General features: G+C 45.9%; 1 long non-coding RNA gene across 2 annotated transcripts; it reads left to right on the top strand.

Moving 5' to 3' along the window:
* Positions 1 to 1,882: 1,882 nt before the first annotated feature.
* On the top strand, positions 1,883 to 8,726 carry LOC117437939 (uncharacterized). 2 transcript variants are annotated; one of them, XR_004550560.1, is made up of 3 exons: positions 1,883 to 2,111; positions 2,750 to 3,030; positions 7,409 to 8,726. It is a non-coding gene; the product is annotated as an uncharacterized lncRNA (long non-coding RNA). The 2 variants fall into 2 exon arrangements; XR_004550559.1 differs by having other exon boundaries at positions 2,747 to 3,030.
* Positions 8,727 to 9,276: the final 550 nt, after the last annotated feature.

The following is a 9,276-nucleotide window of genomic DNA, read 5'->3' as shown; positions in this document are numbered from 1 at the left end:
GATGAATTCAGCCAGGTTTTAACACACAGCAACCTGAAGCAAAGAGTTGCCCCAGGTTAGCACACAGTGAAGCTGGGGCACAGAAAATCTGACACTAAAAAATCCTGCTGAAGGTGAGTGACCATACCACAGAACAGCCCCCCAGCAAGCTCATGGAGGGAAATATGCAAAGCGTAGCTCATGACTCAAGTCCCAGAGATGTTTCAAACACACAGCTATGAATAGCCAACTCCTTCAACAGCAGAGCCGTGCTGGGGAGGTTCACCAGGGGTCAGGGCAGCAGGCAAACATGGCTGCAGCAGAGAGTGGAGTCACACAGGAGAGCATAATGCCAGCCCTAGGGGTAGGGATGCTGCCCACCATGTGTACGTGGAAATGAAGGGGCAATGTAAGGTGGCCAAAGCATCATCTTGTTGATGCTCTGATTAGAATTGTGGAATCCTTTAGGCTGGAAAAGGCCTTTAAGATTACTGACTCAACCGTTTACTCTAGGCTGCCAAAGCCACCAATAAACTCTGTCCCAAAGTTCCACATCCTCACATCTTCTAAACACCTCCAGGGATGGTGACTCCACCACTGCCCTGAGCAGCCTCTTCCAGAGCTTGACAACCTCTTGGGGAAGAAATTATTCCTAATATACAGTCTAAACTTCATCTGGTGCAGCTTGAGGTCATTCTCTCTTGTCCTGTCACTTGGTACTTGGGAAAGGAGACAGACCCCCAGCTCACACCCCCCTTACAGCTGGCAGAATCATTGCAGTATAGCCAACAAATCCTGGCCAGGGTCTAGAAAACTCTGTGAAATTCAAGTGTTAAACATGCATCGCAGGACACAGGAACCTCTGACAGATCCCATAGTTATATAATATCAGAACGTGTATTTGCACATCTACCCCACCTCCTCCCAAATAATATACACGGATTTGGGAAATAGAGATCATACCCTACCTCAGAAGAATGTGTCACAGGAAGGATTATTGAGCTACATACCCAGGGATTCAGGATTCTGTCTTTAAACAGTAATTGGGAAGATAATTTTACACCAAACATGTAAATCTACTTCCTTTGCAGGAGTACCATCCTCATTGCTGCATCCAGTATCAGTGTTGTTGGCTTAAGAGGGAATCAGCATGGTTCTAATGAAATCTGTGTTTAAGAAAAGATAAAACCTGCCCTGTGTGGGGAGAGTCTGCTCTGACTTCATGGGTGGCTTCAGCCATGCCCTGCCACCAACTAAAATCATGGAACCGCAGCCATGAAATAAAACATGTTCTGGAATCACAGCCGTAGCTGACACTTAAATCTGACCCTTGTTTTCCAGAACAGTGGTCAATTAAATCACCAACTTATTCTCAAAGGGCTTTGACAGTCAGGATTTCACTGCCATTGCTCTCCGGGATGCAGTGTACAACATGGAAGAGGTTAGGCAATGCAGAGAAACATTTCCAATTTGAGCTTGATCTGAGGCAAGATATTTCATTTGAGATCATTCCACAACTACTGAAATCTGTGCAGGGACACCCTCCACTATACCAGGATGTTCTAAGCCCTGTCCAGCCTGGCCTTGAACGCTGCCTGGGATGTGCCATGTCTTTTTAGATAGGCATGCACCCCCCAGTCTAACTGCTTCCAGCAGCAGATAAACAAACATGGACACAAACACGGCCTGGAGCTGACAGCCTCTCTGCCGCTTTAAACCCACTCAGGAACAGCTCCCAAGACGAGACAAAGTGCTGATGAATGCCCCGCTGTGTGTAACAACCCTGCAGAGCCCTCCCCACCACTCTAAACTCAGCGGACGAATCACACCAGGAGGCGGCGTAGTCAGCCAGGAGGAGGACCGGAGGAACCTCCCCCGGAAGCGACCCCGCCTTCCCCCTGCGTCTTGGGCCTGCTCTTGGCGCGCCCTCACTGCCTCCGCCATGGCCATGCTCTGCGCCACCACCCAGACGCAGTAATGGCGACTGCGCGCGGAGGTGGGGGTAGACTGACTCTGCCCCCACCAGCTCCCTTCCTGTCAGCAGAGCGAAAGTTACCTGAAGGACAAAAGGACGCAACGGACAATGCAGCTCTGTGAGCCAGGGCCTGGCCGCTTGGCCTGGCCTGAGTGGGGTGGGTCTCCTGCCAGGAGGGGTGCGGGCTTGGGGTACGCTCTGATATATACTGCTCTGGGAAGGCTAGGCTCCTTAGTAAGTGCCTGGGGGGAGGTCGGATGACTCCGCATGTTTCTGTGGGGAGGTCAGGCCCATCTGTAAGTGTTTGAGATGAGGTTCGGCCCTCCTATGAGGGCCTGTGGGGGAACTGAACCCTTTATAAAGCGCAGTGTGGATGTCAGGCTCCTCTAAAAGTGCCCGGGAGGGAGCTAGGTTTCCCTTCTGAGGACTGGATGGGAGGCCAGCATCATCTCTAGGAACCGGGGAAGAATCCAAACTTCTCTATAAGGGAGTGGGCAGGCTTCCCCTCTAAGGAGTGGCATTGAGGCAAGGCTCACCTATGGAATCCTAGGATGACAGGTTCCACTCTGCAGTCCTGTGAAAAGGCCAGGCTCTCCTATAATGCCCCAGGGTGTCGGGGGGTGTGGGTTAAGGAGGCAGGGTCCTATATAGGAGCCTGGGAGAAGGGCATGTGTCTCTATACAAGTCTAAGGGGAGATTAAGCTGGTGCTATAAGGAATGCGATGTAAGAAACCAAGCCTCTGCTACTGAGGACGGGGAGTGTGAGGTCTCGTCTTTCTACTTGTACCATAGCAGGACCTGGAAGTGCCACTGGAGCAGGGCAGCCTGTTGTGCAGTGCCTGAGGCATCTCCAACCACAGCAGGGCTCCAGGTTCAGCCTGAGGGACCAGGCATCACTGAACCTTCTGATCCCTACCTGGGTGCTCAGCTGCACTATGGAGCCACCTCTGGAGCTGAGGCCCAGCCCCACTGGAGCAGAAGTGATTTCAACCAGTCCCCACATGGATGAGACCCTGCAGAGCTCAGTCCCTCCTTGCAAAAGATGCTAAATTCAAGGACCTGATGATCTTAAACAGGTAATGTCTGCTCTTATGCTTTGTACATTGGGCTTGAGAAGACTCATTTTTATCAACATCATCTATAATTTATAATACCTGTGGGAAAAGGAAATTGTGCATGTGTCAAGGCAGAGATGGTCCTGACCAGGAGATCATTGCACATTATGGAGCTGGTGATCCCCTGAGCAGGCACAGGGCTGGTCTGCACTGTGAAAGCCCTGTGGGTGCAGGATGAGCTTAGCCATCTCATGGTAACAGGAGGTCTATGGGCAGCTCCTGCCTGATACTGACCCTTGCACCAGCTGCCTGCCCCTGCCTGTATCTGGAAATGCAGCAGTAAGTTCTCATGTGAACTTCCTTCATGAATAATGCTGCTTTCTTTTGATACTTTATGTATTAGCTCATAGGACCAAAAAGGAAGAGCTCTTAACTGTGTCTGAAGGCAGGATTCCCAGCATCTGAAGGGTCATACGATTAACATGGTACCTGTATGCCTCTTTTCATTCTCTCTTATTAAAGAAGCTGAAACCTTTCTGTCCCTAGGGGGGAAGGCAGGCACTGTGCAGCTAGGTATCAGGGTCTCTTGTTAGTCTATTCACTTTTGTGTGTGTCTGGGAGAAGGACAGACCCCTCTAGAGAGGCCTGTGATGAAACTCAGCCTGACTCTAGGTGCTCAGGGGGAAGCTAAAGTCTTGGTGTGTCCTCTCCCAGACCTGTCGTTGTATTGATGAAGTAGGAAATAAAGTCTGAGCAAAGATGTGCTCTTTAAGGCTTCCTCAGAGAATAATGAACCTGAACATCCTAGGGTGCTTTGATGGTGTAGCAGCCCTAGCCTAGACAAAAAAGTACTATGACACCTTTCAGAAGAAAGATAACCACCACTCATGTCTCAAAACTTCATCTTAAAAGATGTATGTTTTTAAGAACTAAGACTACAGCAGGGTCCTTCAGCAGAATATTTGTACACTTTGACTTTCAGAAATGAAAATGGACAACGGATTCCTGGGCATGTACCCTTTGCACAGTCCATTGTAATGCAGCAGGAGAGATGTATAAGCTCACTGTCATTTTCTCCGCACAAGGAAATACAATAAAAGCCCCAGGGACTGTTTGGCTTAGACATACACTGAAGTCACGCAGAGTCAAATTCAAGAACGCATATATGAGCAGCTCCTGTTGCTCCACTGGTAGTCACATGGCTCCACGTTTAAACAGCTGAACTGTGTGCTCGTCCCCTTATCCTCCATTCCTGTGTCATAAGGTACATGAGCTTCTTTAGCAGTGTGGCACATGAGCATATGAGAGAGACCAGCAGCTCTGCAGCACATGATTTTCTGAATCAAAGGCATGATCATGTATATGGTAAAAAAAAAGCAAGAAATCTGAGGAGACATGATCAGAAAATAAGTTTCAGGGCTTCAGCCAAAGCATTGTGCAGCAGTCTCCTCAGCACATATGACTTCTTGGTTATCTCCAGCCTCTTCCAGATGGCTGCACTGTGGAAGGACTTAAATCAAAATCTTCTTCTGACAGACGGCCCCTGTGTCTGGGTCCATCACTTAGATTCCTTTTCTTCCCCCAGGTGTGACGATGGGATATCTGTCCAAACAGTTGGCTCATCAAAGGCAGAGATTTGTAATAGGCACTTTCTGAATGTGCAAGTAATTATCTGAGTCCTCAAATACTTTGCTGAAATGGAGAGGCACTTCAGTTCTGTGTGGCTGCTGTGAGAAATGGTGTTTAGGTAAAAGCTTAAGCTCAGGCTAGACACAACAGTGAGGCAGCTCTTTATTAATATTTTGGAAAAACGGGTGTCCTAGCAAGTAGGCACACACAGCAAAAGCAGAGCTATGATTTATATTTCCTATCCTGTCCATAAGTTCCCTCCCTTGTTACTTCATTGGTGGTGTACTCCAAGGTTTACAGCCTGTTCAGTGCTTTTAATCTATATGCTAACTGTGCTGCCTCTGTTTACACCTCCCCTTACTCAACTTCGTATGCCACTTCCTTTATTTACCACATCATTATTATCCACATAATCTTTTTCCAGTTCAATTTCTTAACCCTGTGGCATACATGTGGTACCCCAACATACTGTTCAAGCAGCCTGCACTGGCTTATTTTGTACATGGAGAGTATTCTTTTTAGCCATGGAGTGTGTCTTTCATCTAGAGATGACATTGGCTTTAACCACAGAATGTGTCTTTTTGAGTTACTAGATCTCAAACCCTTTGTTTCGTTCCCTTAGTAACTTAGCCCCAGCATTGAAAACTCTTAATATTGCAAAGCCTTAATCTTGATCTTAAAGCTGTAATATTGGAAAGCCTTAATAATGCAAAGCCCCATCCCCAGTTATGTGAAAACAACACTGTTTCTCTCTCTTCTTTATACTGGTTTTGGTTTTTTCACTTTCTTTGCATAATTGCTCCATATGTCACTTCCAGTCTGGATAACATAATTTCACATTTTTTGTCTAAGGATAAGTCATCCCATTCATCTTCACGCCTTTTCTTTCTTTTTTTTTTTTTTTTTAGTCTAAAGCAGTGTATCAGAGTAGTGTGGTGGTCCCATGAGCATTTTTTTCACAGTGTTGTTTCAAGAGGAAGTTGTTCAAGTCTTCCTATATATGGAATTATGTAGCACCATAGAGCTGTTAGTACACCTGCTACTACAATTAGAGAAGTAAAAACTGATACCACCTTTCCTCTCCATTTTCCGAACCAGGATTCTGACCATCCTGTTAATGAAATATCTATTGTGGAATATTCAGCCAATTCTTCTGCCAAGGTTGTGAGGCCTTGTAAGGCTCTGGTTATGGTTCCGTCTGGTGGTGTGTTACTTGGAGTAAATGTGCAGCACCTGCTCCCTAGCATTATGCATATTTCTCCTTTTTCAGCTAATATATCTAAAACTATACTATTTTCTTATGCCATCCCACTGCTAGCATCCAATTGTTCTGCAATTCCTTTTGTTGTGTCCCTGGCATGATTTATGAACTTCTGTTTGTTAGAATAAATATAATTTATCCAATCTATATTTATACTGATTGTAACCTACCAAAACACACACACACACACAAAAATATTCAAACCCTGTTGCTACTTCGTTCGTAGCTTTGTGGTCATCAGAAAATCCTCAAAGGATTCCAACTAAATCAGTAAAGATTCTATCCTAAAAGGCTGTTCCTAAAATACTTCTTTTTACTCTCTTCCTTGAGGAGTTTGTTTCCCTCTCAAATGCCAGGGTAAATGGAATTGCCAATTGAACTGTTGCACAGGATCCCCTCTAGTTTGGAGGAAGTGCAGACCTTAGGATTTTTTTTTCCCACAGTACCACCCTAAGTCTGCTCTGGAGATTATTATAGCTGACTACTTTCCTGCATTGTCCTCATTCACATCTGCACGTGTTTTTAATTCTCCTAGAATTCTCCTAGTAGCATTCACAGCCTGTCGTAAGAGACAAACTCTACGGTTATCAGATGCTGCAGAGTAACATCAGGAGGCACCCTGATGTCCTTCTCCCACAGAGCAGGGAATAAGGGTAAAGAGGGAATTACAGGTTCTGTTTCGCCAGGCAGCCTTCTCCCGGTACATTGTGCTGAAATACATCATTGCTTGTCGGTCTCAAGACCATCCTAATGGAAAACGGACTACCTGTGCTGAAGCACATTTGTCCTGAAGCACATGCATAGCAATTGCTTCTATTTAAAATTTTCACTGTATATTTGACCCATTCTACCCAGGCATTTGCATTACTATATCCTGTTTCTACTTCAAATATTTAATTTCAATTACATTTACTATCTTAGGATTCTTTGGAGGAATCCATGTCAACATCAATGGAGGAATGGTAGTGTCCCCAGAGTGGCCACATTCGTTCTTCTTTGGCTCCCAAACCACTTTTCTAAATCTAGCAATTGAATCCCCTCCTGTCACATCTGCCCCCAGGCCATGAACTTGGCTTACTTCCCCACCAGCACTAACAATAGCAAGTGCTATGGGACCAGCCTGTAAACAGCCACACTCAGGTTTCCTGTAACCTTTACACATCATACTTTTCAGAGACTTTCCCTAAGCACTGGGTGAGATCCACCCACGATAGGCAGTTGTAAATCAAACATCACCCAGGACAAGGTGATTCCAAGTATGGTTGGAGGTAATACTCTGCCTATCTCCTAGAGGTGACACTGTCCTTAACCACAGAGCGTGTCTTTTTGAATAATTATATCTCAAAACATTTCCTTCACTGTGTTAGGAACTTAATCCCAGACCTAGTATAGAAAACTCTTTATTATTGCAAAGCCTTACTATTGACCTTAAAGCTCTAAGATTGGAAAGTCTTAATATTGTTAAGCCCCATCCCCAATTATGCAAAAACAACACTGTTTCTCTCACAGCTGGGAGTAACTGGAAGTACCACCACACTGGCCAGACCAACAGCGTCTTCTGCCTGGACAACCTACAGACAGGATCAACAGCATCTAGTGATGTAGCCATCACCTACAGCATAATCAGGCTGACCTGAAACAGAGAGCACAAAAAAATTAGATTTGCTTATGAGAAGTGCTCATTACAAGATTCTACACAGGAAAGATACACTGGCCACCTGTGTTAGAGGGATAGAAGGCAATGGAGGATGAGGCTGAAAGAAATATCTTGATTCTATGATTCTATGATTTGCTGAACAACCAAAGCATTTTGCCGAGTTCCATCACTAAAGTGCCACTGAGAATTATATAGCTCATGGTGTTGAATCAGGGGAAGGCCCGAACTGCAGAGACAGTTGAGATCGCAAGCTTGGACATCCTTAAGCTCTGGAAATGCCTACATACAGGGCTTTGATCAGAACTTCTCCTTAGTGAAACCTTGTCTCCAAAGTCAGAGTCCAGCTTGCTAGGATCTTTCAGGTGGCACCAGACTTCACCTAAACCATTCCTTTTAGGGAGCTAAAGCTCATGATCTGATGGGGAAGAGCAAAACAGAGCTTTTCTGTGGAGCCAGAAACAACATAAAGCAAGGAATTCTTGCTCACTGGTCGGGATGGGTAGAGGTGCCCTCTTACACAGTAGAAAAGACAGAGCTGAGGATCTGCATGGCTCTGGGACTCCCAGTGCCCTGGATCTGTGCTCCCCAGCTGCCCTGCCAGTGCTGGTGGGAAGGCAAGAGAGTAGGCCAGCCTGGGCTTTATGGAGACCTGATACCAGGCCATGTCGTTGTGGGATAAAGTAAAGCCAGAGGGAACTGCAGAAATAGTTGATTTGCTTGCACTCCTGGGTCTCAAAGAATGGAAACAACACAGACAAAACAGCCCTAACATCTGTGAGAAGAGAGCAAATCTCATCTGTTCTTATATCTTCTCATCCCACTACAAAGATCTCTGTCCACAGCAAGGAGCAGGTGATGTTGGTCTTCTGCAGGAAACATGGTAACTAAACATGAGTCATAGAATCATAGAACCAAGTAGGCTGAAGAACACCTCCTCCAGAGAAGAAGTCATCCCTTTACACACCCACGTACTTCAAAGATGAGAGATAAGTTCAGGAATGTCTGCAGGATGGATGCAGAAGGAGTCACTCAGCACACTACTACCTCTGGGAGAAGAAGCCAGCTTCCTAAATCACTGCATGTTCCCTAGGTACCACATGGTCCTGCAGTCCCAGCTGACTTCTCTCCCACAACTATGGAGCAATAAAAAAGCATTGGGGATCTATGAAAGCAAAGTGTCTTGCCTGGTTTGTCTTACCTCTCTTTCCAGCCCATCCCTTTCTCCAAGCCGCTTTAAGCCCAAGTCTTTTTAAATGTGCTGTCTGGTATAGCTCAGTTTCATGAGCCTTTACACATTTCCCTGAAAGGCAGCCTTTTATCCCACATGTACATATATACTCGTTATCACTTGCTGTTTGAAAGCTTGCAGCAGATATGGGATAAAGCCTCAACCTCTGCACTTCCTGTTTATAGAATCGCAGAATCATAGAATAGGTAGGGTTGGAAAGGATTTTAAGATCATCTACTTCCAACTCACCTACCATGGTCAGGGACACCTCACAATAAAGCACGCCACCCAAGACTGCATGCAACCTGGCTTTGAACAATTCCAGGGATGGAGCATTCACAGCTTCCTTGGGCAACTCATTCCAGGGCCTCGCCACCTACACAGTAGAGAATGTCTTCCTTATATCTAACCTAAACTTCCCCTCTTTAAGTTTCAATCCATTACCCCTTGTCCAGTCACTACAGTCCCTAATGAAGAGTCCCTCCCCAGCAT

The sequence above is a fragment of the Melopsittacus undulatus genome, chromosome Z, assembly GCF_012275295.1.
Source record: "Melopsittacus undulatus isolate bMelUnd1 chromosome Z, bMelUnd1.mat.Z, whole genome shotgun sequence".
Lineage (NCBI taxonomy): Eukaryota > Metazoa > Chordata > Aves > Psittaciformes > Psittaculidae > Melopsittacus > Melopsittacus undulatus.
The sequence above is the reverse complement of the archived record's forward strand: the minus strand, read 5'-3'. Positions and strand labels throughout refer to the sequence as shown.